We start from the raw sequence: 17,834 nt of genomic DNA, 5'->3' as shown, positions 1-17,834 counted from the left end.
CCTGGACGCTCCAACAGCGGCCAGACACAAGCAGAAGCAGCAGAAGCAGCAGCAGCACCACCTTTTGTTTTTTGGCTGCAGCAGCAGCAGCAGCAAGGCCCACAGGGCTGGCTAGCTGGCTAGCCAGCAAGCAGGTAGCAATGAAAGTAGGAATCTTTCTTTTTAACCCTGTAAGGGGGTGGTGCACTGTACCCGAAGATACTGCCATATCGGGTCAATGCATAGGGCGACGGAAGCAAGCTTCGAAATCGGCCCCCGTTCTCAAAAATCCATTTAATATATGGTCCCCAGATAGGGGACGTATCAGATATTAAACTGATAAGAACAGATACTACACTTGATCTTAGCCAAAAGGCCGAGAAGCGATAACCGTGAAAGGGGCGGGCCCAACAAGGTCCCCTTCATGGGCACTATCACTGCTTGCTGTCAGGGAGGCTGCCAGACAATTTTCCATGCACACTCTGGGCTGGGGGGCAGTCAACCACCAGTACACACAGCAGAACCTAAACCCATACCATTATTGCTAAGCAGCAAGACAGGGGCCCATTGCACTCCCACGGGGCCTTTTTAAATGCAATCCATAACCCGGATTTGCCAGGAACCCTTCTTACTCCTCCTACTTGCATGTGACACTGGGCTTAGGATCTGCATAGGAAACACACACACAAGCACACACCTACCTTTGTTGCCTGCAGATGCCTCCTTGGCTGTCCCCAAACGGTATCAAACCAACACCCACGGGAAGCTGTAAGCATAGAGGACATGCCTGCACCCCATTGGACTTACCTGTGTGGGTTAAATCCGGGTTATTTGACAACCTATGGCGGTGATGGTTCTGCTCAGGCAGAGCAGTGCTGATGCTCCTCATAAAGCTGTCGCTGCTGTGAAGGTTCTAGGTGACATCACAATCCCTATGGTTACATACACAACAAAGCTGGGTTGTTGTTGTTTACACTCTGCAAGGCCTGTGGAAGTGAGTGACATCATAGCACTGTAGTTCTGAGGGTTCTAGATGGATGCAACAATCTCCTGTTGCTTCTATGAAGGCCATAATAGACGACATCACCAAACAGCTCCATAGTCACATACACAGCAAAGGAGAGATGTTGTTTACACCTAGTGATGTCAGTGGTATTGAGTGACATCACAGCACAGTGCTAAGGCTCCTGGGCCTGGACACAGCAGCGGCTGCAATATCTCAACGGAGAATACGTTTATATATATGTGTGTGTGTGCGCGTATATATATATATATATATATATATATATATATATATATATATATTTCTCCGCCGAAATCACTTTTAAACCCATTTCCACCTTTTTTTCCCTTCTCTTCCTCTTACTTTTTTTTCACGTTTTTTTACGTTTTTCTCCTTTTCGCCTCTTTTCTGGGCGTATTATTCTTCTTTTTCTTCTTTTTTTTTCGTCTAATGCATACCCCATCAGTGCAGCAATGCTTATTCAATACCGCCAGCAGATGGAGACACTGGGGGATAATTTTCTAAGGATTTATACTGATTTTTCCTGTCTGAATTTGTCGCACAGAAAGTTGCAGGCCAAATATGTGTGACATTTCTGCGACTTTAGCTTCTAGAGCATTTTTACAACATTATACATAGGTGCTGAATACATAAAAAGCGACTGTTCAGCGACAGACAAGTCGCATCGGCTGAAAGTAGGCCAGAATGTCAGTCCATGTTGGAGCAGGTTTAGATACAGTCTAAAGCATAGATCTCAAAGTCTGTGCACAGAATTTAGCAAGGGCCTCGCACCTTCTGATGCATCAGGTAGGTGCACTATAGCATAGCCTAACCCTCTGTACTTTGGTCTATATTGATGCGGGACATAGACAGCCAGCTGATGACCAATCCATTAGTGCAATGGATGGCTGGAAGCATTTGTCTTTGCCTTTGCAATACCACAGAAGCAATGCATGGTCAATGTACAGCAATGACACACCTGTGTGAACAGCCAGGAGACCCCCCCATGTTATGTTACATAGTTACATAGTTAGTACGGTCGAAAAAAGACATATGTCCATCAAGTTCAACCAGGGAATTAAGGGGTAGGGGTGTGGCGCGATATTGGGGAAGGGATGAGATTTTATATTTCTTCATAAGCATTAATCTTATTTTGTCAATTAGGAACATTCAGCACCCACCCGCTATCAAGGCAGCTGCCTATCATGTCATGCCCTACCTGCACAGGTGTGCTGGCTACTCAAATGATCCAATTAAGGAGGCCATTTAGTCAGCAGCAGCAGAAGTCCTGTGCCTGGACGCTCCAACAGCGGCCAGACACAAGCAGAAGCAGCAGAAGCAGCAGCAGCACCACCTTTTGTTTTTTGGCTGCAGCAGCAGCAGCAGCAGCAGCAGCAAGGCCCACAGGGCTGGCTAGCTGGCTAGCCAGCAAGCAGGTAGCAATGAAAGTAGGAATCTTTCTTTTTAACCCTGTAAGGGGGTGGTGCACTGTACCCGAAGATACTGCCATATCGGGTCAATGCATAGGGCGACGGAAGCAAGCTTCGAAATCGGCCCCCGTTCTCAAAAATCCATTTAATATATGGTCCCCAGATAGGGGACGTATCAGATATTAAACTGATAAGAACAGATACTACACTTGATCTTAGCCAAAAGGCCGAGAAGCGATAACCGTGAAAGGGGCGGGCCCAACAAGGTCCCCTTCATGGGCACTATCACTGCTTGCTGTCAGGGAGGCTGCCAGACAATTTTCCATGCACACTCTGGGCTGGGGGGCAGTCAACCACCAGTACACACAGCAGAACCTAAACCCATACCATTATTGCTAAGCAGCAAGACAGGGGCCCATTGCACTCCCACGGGGCCTTTTTAAATGCAATCCATAACCCGGATTTGCCAGGAACCCTTCTTACTCCTCCTACTTGCATGTGACACTGGGCTTAGGATCTGCATAGGAAACACACACACAAGCACACACCTACCTTTGTTGCCTGCAGATGCCTCCTTGGCTGTCCCCAAACGGTATCAAACCAACACCCACGGGAAGCTGTAAGCATAGAGGACATGCCTGCACCCCATTGGACTTACCTGTGTGGGTTAAATCCGGGTTATTTGACAACCTATGGCGGTGATGGTTCTGCTCAGGCAGAGCAGTGCTGATGCTCCTCATAAAGCTGTCGCTGCTGTGAAGGTTCTAGGTGACATCACAATCCCTATGGTTACATACACAACAAAGCTGGGTTGTTGTTGTTTACACTCTGCAAGGCCTGTGGAAGTGAGTGACATCATAGCACTGTAGTTCTGAGGGTTCTAGATGGATGCAACAATCTCCTGTTGCTTCTATGAAGGCCATAATAGACGACATCACCAAACAGCTCCATAGTCACATACACAGCAAAGGAGAGATGTTGTTTACACCTAGTGATGTCAGTGGTATTGAGTGACATCACAGCACAGTGCTAAGGCTCCTGGGCCTGGACACAGCAGCGGCTGCAATATCTCAACGGAGAATACGTTTATATATATGTGTGTGTGTGCGCGTATATATATATATATATATATATATATATATATATATATATATATATTCTCCGCCGAAATCACTTTTAAACCCATTTCCACCTTTTTTTCCCTTCTCTTCCTCTTACTTTTTTTTCACGTTTTTTTACGTTTTTCTCCTTTTCGCCTCTTTTCTGGGCGTATTATTCTTCTTTTTCTTCTTTTTTTTCGTCTAATGCATACCCCATCAGTGCAGCAATGCTTATTCAATACCGCCAGCAGATGGAGACACTGGGGGATAATTTTCTAAGGATTTATACTGATTTTTCCTGTCTGAATTTGTCGCACAGAAAGTTGCAGGCCAAATATGTGTGACATTTCTGCGACTTTAGCTTCTAGAGCATTTTTACAACATTATACATAGGTGCTGAATACATAAAAAGCGACTGTTCAGCGACAGACAAGTCGCATCGGCTGAAAGTAGGCCAGAATGTCAGTCCATGTTGGAGCAGGTTTAGATACAGTCTAAAGCATAGATCTCAAAGTCTGTGCACAGAATTTAGCAAGGGCCTCGCACCTTCTGATGCATCAGGTAGGTGCACTATAGCATAGCCTAACCCTCTGTACTTTGGTCTATATTGATGCGGGACATAGACAGCCAGCTGATGACCAATCCATTAGTGCAATGGATGGCTGGAAGCATTTGTCTTTGCCTTTGCAATACCACAGAAGCAATGCATGGTCAATGTACAGCAATGACACACCTGTGTGAACAGCCAGGAGACCCCCCCATGTTATGTTACATAGTTACATAGTTAGTACGGTCGAAAAAAGACATATGTCCATCAAGTTCAACCAGGGAATTAAGGGGTAGGGGTGTGGCGCGATATTGGGGAAGGGATGAGATTTTATATTTCTTCATAAGCATTAATCTTATTTTGTCAATTAGGAACATTCAGCACCCACCCGCTATCAAGGCAGCTGCCTATCATGTCATGCCCTACCTGCACAGGTGTGCTGGCTACTCAAATGATCCAATTAAGGAGGCCATTTAGTCAGCAGCAGCAGAAGTCCTGTGCCTGGACGCTCCAACAGCGGCCAGACACAAGCAGAAGCAGCAGAAGCAGCAGCAGCACCACCTTTTGTTTTTTGGCTGCAGCAGCAGCAGCAGCAGCAGCAAGGCCCACAGGGCTGGCTAGCTGGCTAGCCAGCAAGCAGGTAGCAATGAAAGTAGGAATCTTTCTTTTTAACCCTGTAAGGGGGTGGTGCACTGTACCCGAAGATACTGCCATATCGGGTCAATGCATAGGGCGACGGAAGCAAGCTTCGAAATCGGCCCCCGTTCTCAAAAATCCATTTAATATATGGTCCCCAGATAGGGGACGTATCAGATATTAAACTGATAAGAACAGATACTACACTTGATCTTAGCCAAAAGGCCGAGAAGCGATAACCGTGAAAGGGGCGGGCCCAACAAGGTCCCCTTCATGGGCACTATCACTGCTTGCTGTCAGGGAGGCTGCCAGACAATTTTCCATGCACACTCTGGGCTGGGGGGCAGTCAACCACCAGTACACACAGCAGAACCTAAACCCATACCATTATTGCTAAGCAGCAAGACAGGGGCCCATTGCACTCCCACGGGGCCTTTTTAAATGCAATCCATAACCCGGATTTGCCAGGAACCCTTCTTACTCCTCCTACTTGCATGTGACACTGGGCTTAGGATCTGCATAGGAAACACACACACAAGCACACACCTACCTTTGTTGCCTGCAGATGCCTCCTTGGCTGTCCCCAAACGGTATCAAACCAACACCCACGGGAAGCTGTAAGCATAGAGGACATGCCTGCACCCCATTGGACTTACCTGTGTGGGTTAAATCCGGGTTATTTGACAACCTATGGCGGTGATGGTTCTGCTCAGGCAGAGCAGTGCTGATGCTCCTCATAAAGCTGTCGCTGCTGTGAAGGTTCTAGGTGACATCACAATCCCTATGGTTACATACACAACAAAGCTGGGTTGTTGTTGTTTACACTCTGCAAGGCCTGTGGAAGTGAGTGACATCATAGCACTGTAGTTCTGAGGGTTCTAGATGGATGCAACAATCTCCTGTTGCTTCTATGAAGGCCATAATAGACGACATCACCAAACAGCTCCATAGTCACATACACAGCAAAGGAGAGATGTTGTTTACACCTAGTGATGTCAGTGGTATTGAGTGACATCACAGCACAGTGCTAAGGCTCCTGGGCCTGGACACAGCAGCGGCTGCAATATCTCAACGGAGAATACGTTTATATATATGTGTGTGTGTGCGCGTGTATATATATATATATATATATATATATATATATATATATTTCTCCGCCGAAATCACTTTTAAACCCATTTCCACCTTTTTTTCCCTTCTCTTCCTCTTACTTTTTTTTCACGTTTTTTTACGTTTTTCTCCTTTTCGCCTCTTTTCTGGGCGTATTATTCTTCTTTTTCTTCTTTTTTTTCGTCTAATGCATACCCCATCAGTGCAGCAATGCTTATTCAATACCGCCAGCAGATGGAGACACTGGGGGATAATTTTCTAAGGATTTATACTGATTTTTCCTGTCTGAATTTGTCGCACAGAAAGTTGCAGGCCAAATATGTGTGACATTTCTGCGACTTTAGCTTCTAGAGCATTTTTACAACATTATACATAGGTGCTGAATACATAAAAAGCGACTGTTCAGCGACAGACAAGTCGCATCGGCTGAAAGTAGGCCAGAATGTCAGTCCATGTTGGAGCAGGTTTAGATACAGTCTAAAGCATAGATCTCAAAGTCTGTGCACAGAATTTAGCAAGGGCCTCGCACCTTCTGATGCATCAGGTAGGTGCACTATAGCATAGCCTAACCCTCTGTACTTTGGTCTATATTGATGCGGGACATAGACAGCCAGCTGATGACCAATCCATTAGTGCAATGGATGGCTGGAAGCATTTGTCTTTGCCTTTGCAATACCACAGAAGCAATGCATGGTCAATGTACAGCAATGACACACCTGTGTGAACAGCCAGGAGACCCCCCCATGTTATGTTACATAGTTACATAGTTAGTACGGTCGAAAAAAGACATATGTCCATCAAGTTCAACCAGGGAATTAAGGGGTAGGGGTGTGGCGCGATATTGGGGAAGGGATGAGATTTTATATTTCTTCATAAGCATTAATCTTATTTTGTCAATTAGGAACATTCAGCACCCACCCGCTATCAAGGCAGCTGCCTATCATGTCATGCCCTACCTGCACAGGTGTGCTGGCTACTCAAATGATCCAATTAAGGAGGCCATTTAGTCAGCAGCAGCAGAAGTCCTGTGCCTGGACGCTCCAACAGCGGCCAGACACAAGCAGAAGCAGCAGCAGCAGCACCACCTTTTGTTTTTTGGCTGCAGCAGCAGCAGCAGCAGCAGCAGCAAGGCCCACAGGGCTGGCTAGCTGGCTAGCCAGCAAGCAGGTAGCAATGAAAGTAGGAATCTTTCTTTTTAACCCTGTAAGGGGGTGGTGCACTGTACCCGAAGATACTGCCATATCGGGTCAATGCATAGGGCGACGGAAGCAAGCTTTGAAATCGGCCCCCGTTCTCAAAAATCCATTTAATATATGGTCCCCAGATAGGGGACGTATCAGATATTAAACTGATAAGAACAGATACTACACTTGATCTTAGCCAAAAGGCCGAGAAGCGATAACCGTGAAAGGGGCGGGCCCAACAAGGTCCCCTTCATGGGCACTATCACTGCTTGCTGTCAGGGAGGCTGCCAGACAATTTTCCATGCACACTCTGGGCTGGGGGGCAGTCAACCACCAGTACACACAGCAGAACCTAAACCCATACCATTATTGCTAAGCAGCAAGACAGGGGCCCATTGCACTCCCACGGGGCCTTTTTAAATGCAATCCATAACCCGGATTTGCCAGGAACCCTTCTTACTCCTCCTACTTGCATGTGACACTGGGCTTAGGATCTGCATAGGAAACACACACACAAGCACACACCTACCTTTGTTGCCTGCAGATGCCTCCTTGGCTGTCCCCAAACGGTATCAAACCAACACCCACGGGAAGCTGTAAGCATAGAGGACATGCCTGCACCCCATTGGACTTACCTGTGTGGGTTAAATCCGGGTTATTTGACAACCTATGGCGGTGATGGTTCTGCTCAGGCAGAGCAGTGCTGATGCTCCTCATAAAGCTGTCGCTGCTGTGAAGGTTCTAGGTGACATCACAATCCCTATGGTTACATACACAACAAAGCTGGGTTGTTGTTGTTTACACTCTGCAAGGCCTGTGGAAGTGAGTGACATCATAGCACTGTAGTTCTGAGGGTTCTAGATGGATGCAACAATCTCCTGTTGCTTCTATGAAGGCCATAATAGACGACATCACCAAACAGCTCCATAGTCACATACACAGCAAAGGAGAGATGTTGTTTACACCTAGTGATGTCAGTGGTATTGAGTGACATCACAGCACAGTGCTAAGGCTCCTGGGCCTGGACACAGCAGCGGCTGCAATATCTCAACGGAGAATACGTTTATATATATGTGTGTGTGTGCGCGTATATATATATATATATATATATATATATATATATATATATATATTTCTCCGCCGAAATCACTTTTAAACCCATTTCCACCTTTTTTTCCCTTCTCTTCCTCTTACTTTTTTTTCACGTTTTTTTACGTTTTTCTCCTTTTCGCCTCTTTTCTGGGCGTATTATTCTTCTTTTTCTTCTTTTTTTTCGTCTAATGCATACCCCATCAGTGCAGCAATGCTTATTCAATACCGCCAGCAGATGGAGACACTGGGGGATAATTTTCTAAGGATTTATACTGATTTTTCCTGTCTGAATTTGTCGCACAGAAAGTTGCAGGCCAAATATGTGTGACATTTCTGCGACTTTAGCTTCTAGAGCATTTTTACAACATTATACATAGGTGCTGAATACATAAAAAGCGACTGTTCAGCGACAGACAAGTCGCATCGGCTGAAAGTAGGCCAGAATGTCAGTCCATGTTGGAGCAGGTTTAGATACAGTCTAAAGCATAGATCTCAAAGTCTGTGCACAGAATTTAGCAAGGGCCTCGCACCTTCTGATGCATCAGGTAGGTGCACTATAGCATAGCCTAACCCTCTGTACTTTGGTCTATATTGATGCGGGACATAGACAGCCAGCTGATGACCAATCCATTAGTGCAATGGATGGCTGGAAGCATTTGTCTTTGCCTTTGCAATACCACAGAAGCAATGCATGGTCAATGTACAGCAATGACACACCTGTGTGAACAGCCAGGAGACCCCCCCATGTTATGTTACATAGTTACATAGTTAGTACGGTCGAAAAAAGACATATGTCCATCAAGTTCAACCAGGGAATTAAGGGGTAGGGGTGTGGCGCGATATTGGGGAAGGGATGAGATTTTATATTTCTTCATAAGCATTAATCTTATTTTGTCAATTAGGAACATTCAGCACCCACCCGCTATCAAGGCAGCTGCCTATCATGTCATGCCCTACCTGCACAGGTGTGCTGGCTACTCAAATGATCCAATTAAGGAGGCCATTTAGTCAGCAGCAGCAGAAGTCCTGTGCCTGGACGCTCCAACAGCGGCCAGACACAAGCAGAAGCAGCAGAAGCAGCAGCAGCACCACCTTTTGTTTTTTGGCTGCAGCAGCAGCAGCAGCAGCAGCAGCAAGGCCCACAGGGCTGGCTAGCTGGCTAGCCAGCAAGCAGGTAGCAATGAAAGTAGGAATCTTTCTTTTTAACCCTGTAAGGGGGTGGTGCACTGTACCCGAAGATACTGCCATATCGGGTCAATGCATAGGGCGACGGAAGCAAGCTTCGAAATCGGCCCCCGTTCTCAAAAATCCATTTAATATATGGTCCCCAGATAGGGGACGTATCAGATATTAAACTGATAAGAACAGATACTACACTTGATCTTAGCCAAAAGGCCGAGAAGCGATAACCGTGAAAGGGGCGGGCCCAACAAGGTCCCCTTCATGGGCACTATCACTGCTTGCTGTCAGGGAGGCTGCCAGACAATTTTCCATGCACACTCTGGGCTGGGGGGCAGTCAACCACCAGTACACACAGCAGAACCTAAACCCATACCATTATTGCTAAGCAGCAAGACAGGGGCCCATTGCACTCCCACGGGGCCTTTTTAAATGCAATCCATAACCCGGATTTGCCAGGAACCCTTCTTACTCCTCCTACTTGCATGTGACACTGGGCTTAGGATCTGCATAGGAAACACACACACAAGCACACACCTACCTTTGTTGCCTGCAGATGCCTCCTTGGCTGTCCCCAAACGGTATCAAACCAACACCCACGGGAAGCTGTAAGCATAGAGGACATGCCTGCACCCCATTGGACTTACCTGTGTGGGTTAAATCCGGGTTATTTGACAACCTATGGCGGTGATGGTTCTGCTCAGGCAGAGCAGTGCTGATGCTCCTCATAAAGCTGTCGCTGCTGTGAAGGTTCTAGGTGACATCACAATCCCTATGGTTACATACACAACAAAGCTGGGTTGTTGTTGTTTACACTCTGCAAGGCCTGTGGAAGTGAGTGACATCATAGCACTGTAGTTCTGAGGGTTCTAGATGGATGCAACAATCTCCTGTTGCTTCTATGAAGGCCATAATAGACGACATCACCAAACAGCTCCATAGTCACATACACAGCAAAGGAGAGATGTTGTTTACACCTAGTGATGTCAGTGGTATTGAGTGACATCACAGCACAGTGCTAAGGCTCCTGGGCCTGGACACAGCAGCGGCTGCAATATCTCAACGGAGAATACGTTTATATATATGTGTGTGTGTGCGCGTATATATATATATATATATATATATATATATATATATATATATATATATATTTCTCAGCCGAAATCACTTTTAAACCCATTTCCACCTTTTTTTCCCTTCTCTTCCTCTTACTTTTTTTTCACGTTTTTTTACGTTTTTCTCCTTTTCGCCTCTTTTCTGGGCGTATTATTCTTCTTTTTCTTCTTTTTTTTCGTCTAATGCATACCCCATCAGTGCAGCAATGCTTATTCAATACCGCCAGCAGATGGAGACACTGGGGGATAATTTTCTAAGGATTTATACTGATTTTTCCTGTCTGAATTTGTCGCACAGAAAGTTGCAGGCCAAATATGTGTGACATTTCTGCGACTTTAGCTTCTAGAGCATTTTTACAACATTATACATAGGTGCTGAATACATAAAAAGCGACTGTTCAGCGACAGACAAGTCGCATCGGCTGAAAGTAGGCCAGAATGTCAGTCCATGTTGGAGCAGGTTTAGATACAGTCTAAAGCATAGATCTCAAAGTCTGTGCACAGAATTTAGCAAGGGCCTCGCACCTTCTGATGCATCAGGTAGGTGCACTATAGCATAGCCTAACCCTCTGTACTTTGGTCTATATTGATGCGGGACATAGACAGCCAGCTGATGACCAATCCATTAGTGCAATGGATGGCTGGAAGCATTTGTCTTTGCCTTTGCAATACCACAGAAGCAATGCATGGTCAATGTACAGCAATGACACACCTGTGTGAACAGCCAGGAGACCCCCCCATGTTATGTTACATAGTTACATAGTTAGTACGGTCGAAAAAAGACATATGTCCATCAAGTTCAACCAGGGAATTAAGGGGTAGGGGTGTGGCGCGATATTGGGGAAGGGATGAGATTTTATATTTCTTCATAAGCATTAATCTTATTTTGTCAATTAGGAACATTCAGCACCCACCCGCTATCAAGGCAGCTGCCTATCATGTCATGCCCTACCTGCACAGGTGTGCTGGCTACTCAAATGATCCAATTAAGGAGGCCATTTAGTCAGCAGCAGCAGAAGTCCTGTGCCTGGACGCTCCAACAGCGGCCAGACACAAGCAGAAGCAGCAGAAGCAGCAGCAGCACCACCTTTTGTTTTTTGGCTGCAGCAGCAGCAGCAGCAGCAGCAGCAGCAAGGCCCACAGGGCTGGCTAGCTGGCTAGCCAGCAAGCAGGTAGCAATGAAAGTAGGAATCTTTCTTTTTAACCCTGTAAGGGGGTGGTGCACTGTACCCGAAGATACTGCCATATCGGGTCAATGCATAGGGCGACGGAAGCAAGCTTCGAAATCGGCCCCCGTTCTCAAAAATCCATTTAATATATGGTCCCCAGATAGGGGACGTATCAGATATTAAACTGATAAGAACAGATACTACACTTGATCTTAGCCAAAAGGCCGAGAAGCGATAACCGTGAAAGGGGCGGGCCCAACAAGGTCCCCTTCATGGGCACTATCACTGCTTGCTGTCAGGGAGGCTGCCAGACAATTTTCCATGCACACTCTGGGCTGGGGGGCAGTCAACCACCAGTACACACAGCAGAACCTAAACCCATACCATTATTGCTAAGCAGCAAGACAGGGGCCCATTGCACTCCCACGGGGCCTTTTTAAATGCAATCCATAACCCGGATTTGCCAGAGACCCTTCTTACTCCTCCTACTTGCATGTGACACTGGGCTTAGGATCTGCATAGGAAACACACACACAAGCACACACCTACCTTTGTTGCCTGCAGATGCCTCCTTGGCTGTCCCCAAACGGTATCAAACCAACACCCACGGGAAGCTGTAAGCATAGAGGACATGCCTGCACCCCATTGGACTTACCTGTGTGGGTTAAATCCGGGTTATTTGACAACCTATGGCGGTGATGGTTCTGCTCAGGCAGAGCAGTGCTGATGCTCCTCATAAAGCTGTCGCTGCTGTGAAGGTTCTAGGTGACATCACAATCCCTATGGTTACATACACAACAAAGCTGGGTTGTTGTTGTTTACACTCTGCAAGGCCTGTGGAAGTGAGTGACATCATAGCACTGTAGTTCTGAGGGTTCTAGATGGATGCAACAATCTCCTGTTGCTTCTATGAAGGCCATAATAGACGACATCACCAAACAGCTCCATAGTCACATACACAGCAAAGGAGAGATGTTGTTTACACCTAGTGATGTCAGTGGTATTGAGTGACATCACAGCACAGTGCTAAGGCTCCTGGGCCTGGACACAGCAGCGGCTGCAATATCTCAACGGAGAATACGTTTATATATATGTGTGTGTGTGCGCGTATATATATATATATATATATATATATATATATATATATATATTTCTCCGCCGAAATCACTTTTAAACCCATTTCCACCTTTTTTTCCCTTCTCTTCTTCTTACTTTTTTTTCACGTTTTTTTACGTTTTTCTCCTTTTCGCCTCTTTTCTGGGCGTATTATTCTTCTTTTTCTTCTTTTTTTTCGTCTAATGCATACCCCATCAGTGCAGCAATGCTTATTCAATACCGCCAGCAGATGGAGACACTGGGGGATAATTTTCTAAGGATTTATACTGATTTTTCCTGTCTGAATTTGTCGCACAGAAAGTTGCAGGCCAAATATGTGTGACATTTCTGCGACTTTAGCTTCTAGAGCATTTTTACAACATTATACATAGGTGCTGAATACATAAAAAGCGACTGTTCAGCGACAGACAAGTCGCATCGGCTGAAAGTAGGCCAGAATGTCAGTCCATGTTGGAGCAGGTTTAGATACAGTCTAAAGCATAGATCTCAAAGTCTGTGCACAGAATTTAGCAAGGGCTCGCACCTTCTGATGCATCAGGTAGGTGCACTATAGCATAGCCTAACCCTCTGTACTTTGGTCTATATTGATGCGGGACATAGACAGCCAGCTGATGACCAATCCATTAGTGCAATGGATGGCTGGAAGCATTTGTCTTTGCCTTTGCAATACCACAGAAGCAATGCATGGTCAATGTACAGCAATGACACACCTGTGTGAACAGCCAGGAGACCCCCCCATGTTATGTTACATAGTTACATAGTTAGTACGGTCGAAAAAAGACATATGTCCATCAAGTTCAACCAGGGAATTAAGGGGTAGGGGTGTGGCGCGATATTGGGGAAGGGATGAGATTTTATATTTCTTCATAAGCATTAATCTTATTTTGTCAATTAGGAACATTCAGCACCCACCCGCTATCAAGGCAGCTGCCTATCATGTCATGCCCTACCTGCACAGGTGTGCTGGCTACTCAAATGATCCAATTAAGGAGGCCATTTAGTCAGCAGCAGCAGAAGTCCTGTGCCTGGACGCTCCAACAGCGGCCAGACACAAGCAGAAGCAGCAGAAGCAGCAGCAGCACCACCTTTTGTTTTTTGGCTGCAGCAGCAGCAGCAGCAGCAGCAAGGCCCACAGGGCTGGCTAGCTGGCTAGCCAGCAAGCAGGTAGCAATGAAAGTAGGAATCTTTCTTTTTAACCCTGTAAGGGGGTGGTGCACTGTACCCGAAGATACTGCCATATCGGGTCAATGCATAGGGCGACGGAAGCAAGCTTCGAAATCGGCCCCCGTTCTCAAAAATCCATTTAATATATGGTCCCCAGATAGGGGACGTATCAGATATTAAACTGATAAGAACAGATACTACACTTGATCTTAGCCAAAAGGCCGAGAAGCGATAACCGTGAAAGGGGCGGGCCCAACAAGGTCCCCTTCATGGGCACTATCACTGCTTGCTGTCAGGGAGGCTGCCAGACAATTTTCCATGCACACTCTGGGCTGGGGGGCAGTCAACCACCAGTACACACAGCAGAACCTAAACCCATACCATTATTGCTAAGCAGCAAGACAGGGGCCCATTGCACTCCCACGGGGCCTTTTTAAATGCAATCCATAACCCGGATTTGCCAGGAACCCTTCTTACTCCTCCTACTTGCATGTGACACTGGGCTTAGGATCTGCATAGGAAACACACACACAAGCACACACCTACCTTTGTTGCCTGCAGATGCCTCCTTGGCTGTCCCCAAACGGTATCAAACCAACACCCACGGGAAGCTGTAAGCATAGAGGACATGCCTGCACCCCATTGGACTTACCTGTGTGGGTTAAATCCGGGTTATTTGACAACCTATGGCGGTGATGGTTCTGCTCAGGCAGAGCAGTGCTGATGCTCCTCATAAAGCTGTCGCTGCTGTGAAGGTTCTAGGTGACATCACAATCCCTATGGTTACATACACAACAAAGCTGGGTTGTTGTTGTTTACACTCTGCAAGGCCTGTGGAAGTGAGTGACATCATAGCACTGTAGTTCTGAGGGTTCTAGATGGATGCAACAATCTCCTGTTGCTTCTATGAAGGCCATAATAGACGACATCACCAAACAGCTCCATAGTCACATACACAGCAAAGGAGAGATGTTGTTTACACCTAGTGATGTCAGTGGTATTGAGTGACATCACAGCACAGTGCTAAGGCTCCTGGGCCTGGACACAGCAGCGGCTGCAATATCTCAACGGAGAATACGTTTATATATATGTGTGTGTGTGCGCGTATATATATATATATATATATATATATATATATATATATATATATATATATATATATTTCTCCGCCGAAATCACTTTTAAACCCATTTCCACCTTTTTTTCCCTTCTCTTCCTCTTACTTTTTTTTCACGTTTTTTTAAGTTTTTCTCCTTTTCGCCTCTTTTCTGGGCGTATTATTCTTCTTTTTCTTCTTTTTTTTCGTCTAATGCATACCCCATCAGTGCAGCAATGCTTATTCAATACCGCCAGCAGATGGAGACACTGGGGGATAATTTTCTAAGGATTTATACTGATTTTTCCTGTCTGAATTTGTCGCACAGAAAGTTGCAGGCCAAATATGTGTGACATTTCTGCGACTTTAGCTTCTAGAGCATTTTTACAACATTATACATAGGTGCTGAATACATAAAAAGCGACTGTTCAGCGACAGACAAGTCGCATCGGCTGAAAGTAGGCCAGAATGTCAGTCCATGTTGGAGCAGGTTTAGATACAGTCTAAAGCATAGATCTCAAAGTCTGTGCACAGAATTTAGCAAGGGCCTCGCACCTTCTGATGCATCAGGTAGGTGCACTATAGCATAGCCTAACCCTCTGTACTTTGGTCTATATTGATGCGGGACATAGACAGCCAGCTGATGACCAATCCATTAGTGCAATGGATGGCTGGAAGCATTTGTCTTTGCCTTTGCAATACCACAGAAGCAATGCATGGTCAATGTACAGCAATGACACACCTGTGTGAACAGCCAGGAGACCCCCCCATGTTATGTTACATAGTTACATAGTTAGTACGGTCGAAAAAAGACATATGTCCATCAAGTTCAACCAGGGAATTAAGGGGTAGGGGTGTGGCGCGATATTGGGGAAGGGATGAGATTTTATATTTCTTCATAAGCATTAATCTTATTTTGTCAATTAGGAACATTCAGCACCCACCCGCTATCAAGGCAGCTGCCTATCATGTCATGCCCTACCTGCACAGGTGTGCTGGCTACTCAAATGATCCAATTAAGGAGGCCATTTAGTCAGCAGCAGCAGAAGTCCTGTGCCTGGACGCTCCAACAGCGGCCAGACACAAGCAGAAGCAGCAGAAGCAGCAGCAGCACCACCTTTTGTTTTTTGGCTGCAGCAGCAGCAGCAGCAGCAGCAAGGCCCACAGGGCTGGCTAGCTGGCTAGCCAGCAAGCAGGTAGCAATGAAAGTAGGAATCTTTCTTTTTAACCCTGTAAGGGGGTGGTGCACTGTACCCGAAGATACTGCCATATCGGGTCAATGCATAGGGCGACGGAAGCAAGCTTCGAAATCGGCCCCCGTTCTCAAAAATCCATTTAATATATGGTCCCCAGATAGGGGACGTATCAGATATTAAACTGATAAGAACAGATTTTTTTTTTTTTTTTTTTATCTAAAGCCGAGGAACGTGCTTTCGATTCACCCAAAGTGCAAGAAAAAGTGCAAACGTGTTACACTAAAAAAACGTGCACAAAGGATGCGGTCTATCGCAAGCCCTTCTCCGATAGGAGAGAGGCCCCCCAACAAACCTTACCCTTCGCCTCCGGACCAAAAGGTACCTGCGAGGTTCCAGGTTCGATGTCCCTTTTCGCCGAAGCTACTAGGGGACCACAAATGCTCCCGGCATCCCCCTTGGCGCTAGCCAAGGTATCTGCCCGCAGAGCCGATTACGGTAGGTACCCTGCCAAAGCAGGAGTACCCGGGGTTTTTGCAGGGAGGTGCGGAACCTAATGGCCACACACACCTCCCCTAGACCGCCAGGAGGGACACCCAGAAGGGCTACCGCATCCTGACAAATCCTGTGAACACACAACACGCAAAAAGTGACACAGTGAGACAAAAAAGAAATAAATAAGTGAATGTGTGCAGATATACTGCCCGGACATCCGGCCGGATCTATAAAAATTTCTCTGATCCTAGCCAGAAGGCCGGGAATCAAGAGGTGAGTGCCACAAGGTGAAGAGATTATGGTGCCCGTGCTTCAACCCAGTGAGTCTATTCTCCCAGTGAGTTTCGGCACCTCGGGGTCACCACTCCCCGAGGCACAAAAGTACCTCGGCTCTAGACCCTCTCAGCCTCATGGCGAGACCCGGAGGGAACAGGTCACATCGGGGCAGCCGTCGAGCTGATTCCTCAGAACCAGCCCCGGAAAGCCCTGGTACACCTGCATCCTCCATGCAGCACCCATCCCCACCAGCATGAAAACTGATAAGAACAGATACTACACTTGATCTTAGCCAAAAGGCCGAGAAGCGATAACCGTGAAAGGGGCGGGCCCAACAAGGTCCCCTTCATGGGCACTATCACTGCTTGCTGTCAGGGAGGCTGCCAGACAATTTTCCATGCACACTCTGGGCTGGGGGGCAGTCAACCACCAGTACACACAGCAGAACCTAAACCCATACCATTATTGCTAAGCAGCAAGACAGGGGCCCATTGCACTCCCACGGGGCCTTTTTAAATGCAATCCATAACCCGGATTTGCCAGGAACCCTTCTTACTCCTCCTACTTGCATGTGACACTGGGCTTAGGATCTGCATAGGAAACACACACACAAGCACACACCTACCTTTGTTGCCTGCAGATGCCTCCTTGGCTGTCCCCAAACGGTATCAAACCAACACCCACGGGAAGCTGTAAGCATAGAGGACATGCCTGCACCCCATTGGACTTACCTGTGTGGGTTAAATCCGGGTTATTTGACAACCTATGGCGGTGATGGTTCTGCTCAGGCAGAGCAGTGCTGATGCTCCTCATAAAGCTGTCGCTGCTGTGAAGGTTCTAGGTGACATCACAATCCCTATGGTTACATACACAACAAAGCTGGGTTGTTGTTGTTTACACTCTGCAAGGCCTGTGGAAGTGAGTGACATCATAGCACTGTAGTTCTGAGG

At 46.6% G+C, this 17,834-nt stretch overlaps 8 non-coding genes and 1 pseudogene across 8 annotated transcripts; all 9 read right to left on the bottom strand.

Moving 5' to 3' along the window:
* Positions 1-176: 176 nt before the first annotated feature.
* LOC130332001 (U2 spliceosomal RNA) lies at positions 177-367 on the bottom strand. The gene has a single exon (XR_008874768.1). It is a non-coding gene; the product is annotated as a U2 spliceosomal RNA (small nuclear RNA).
* Positions 368-2,460: 2,093 nt separating this feature from the next.
* Positions 2,461-2,651, bottom strand: LOC130331999 (U2 spliceosomal RNA). Its single transcript, XR_008874767.1, has one exon. It is a non-coding gene; the product is annotated as a U2 spliceosomal RNA (small nuclear RNA).
* A 2,090-nt stretch (positions 2,652-4,741) lies between these two features.
* On the bottom strand, positions 4,742-4,932 carry LOC130331998 (U2 spliceosomal RNA). Its single transcript, XR_008874766.1, has one exon. It is a non-coding gene; the product is annotated as a U2 spliceosomal RNA (small nuclear RNA).
* Positions 4,933-7,014: 2,082 nt separating this feature from the next.
* Positions 7,015-7,205, bottom strand: LOC130331954 (U2 spliceosomal RNA). Its single transcript, XR_008874736.1, has one exon. It is a non-coding gene; the product is annotated as a U2 spliceosomal RNA (small nuclear RNA).
* Positions 7,206-9,297: 2,092 nt separating this feature from the next.
* Positions 9,298-9,488, bottom strand: LOC130331997 (U2 spliceosomal RNA). The gene has a single exon (XR_008874765.1). It is a non-coding gene; the product is annotated as a U2 spliceosomal RNA (small nuclear RNA).
* Positions 9,489-11,589: 2,101 nt separating this feature from the next.
* Positions 11,590-11,780, bottom strand: LOC130331996 (U2 spliceosomal RNA). The gene has a single exon (XR_008874764.1). It is a non-coding gene; the product is annotated as a U2 spliceosomal RNA (small nuclear RNA).
* A 2,086-nt stretch (positions 11,781-13,866) lies between these two features.
* LOC130331995 (U2 spliceosomal RNA) lies at positions 13,867-14,057 on the bottom strand. The gene has a single exon (XR_008874763.1). It is a non-coding gene; the product is annotated as a U2 spliceosomal RNA (small nuclear RNA).
* Positions 14,058-16,158: 2,101 nt separating this feature from the next.
* Positions 16,159-16,343, bottom strand: LOC130331970 (U2 spliceosomal RNA). Its single transcript, XR_008874748.1, has one exon. It is a non-coding gene; the product is annotated as a U2 spliceosomal RNA (small nuclear RNA).
* A 693-nt stretch (positions 16,344-17,036) lies between these two features.
* LOC130331983 (U2 spliceosomal RNA) lies at positions 17,037-17,196 on the bottom strand (annotated as a pseudogene).
* Between the last annotated feature and the right edge of the window lie 638 nt (positions 17,197-17,834).

The sequence above is a fragment of the Hyla sarda genome, unplaced genomic scaffold, assembly GCF_029499605.1.
Source record: "Hyla sarda isolate aHylSar1 unplaced genomic scaffold, aHylSar1.hap1 scaffold_360, whole genome shotgun sequence".
Lineage (NCBI taxonomy): Eukaryota > Metazoa > Chordata > Amphibia > Anura > Hylidae > Hyla > Hyla sarda.
Note: the sequence above shows the minus strand (reverse complement) of the source record. Positions and strands in the feature narration are given on the sequence as shown.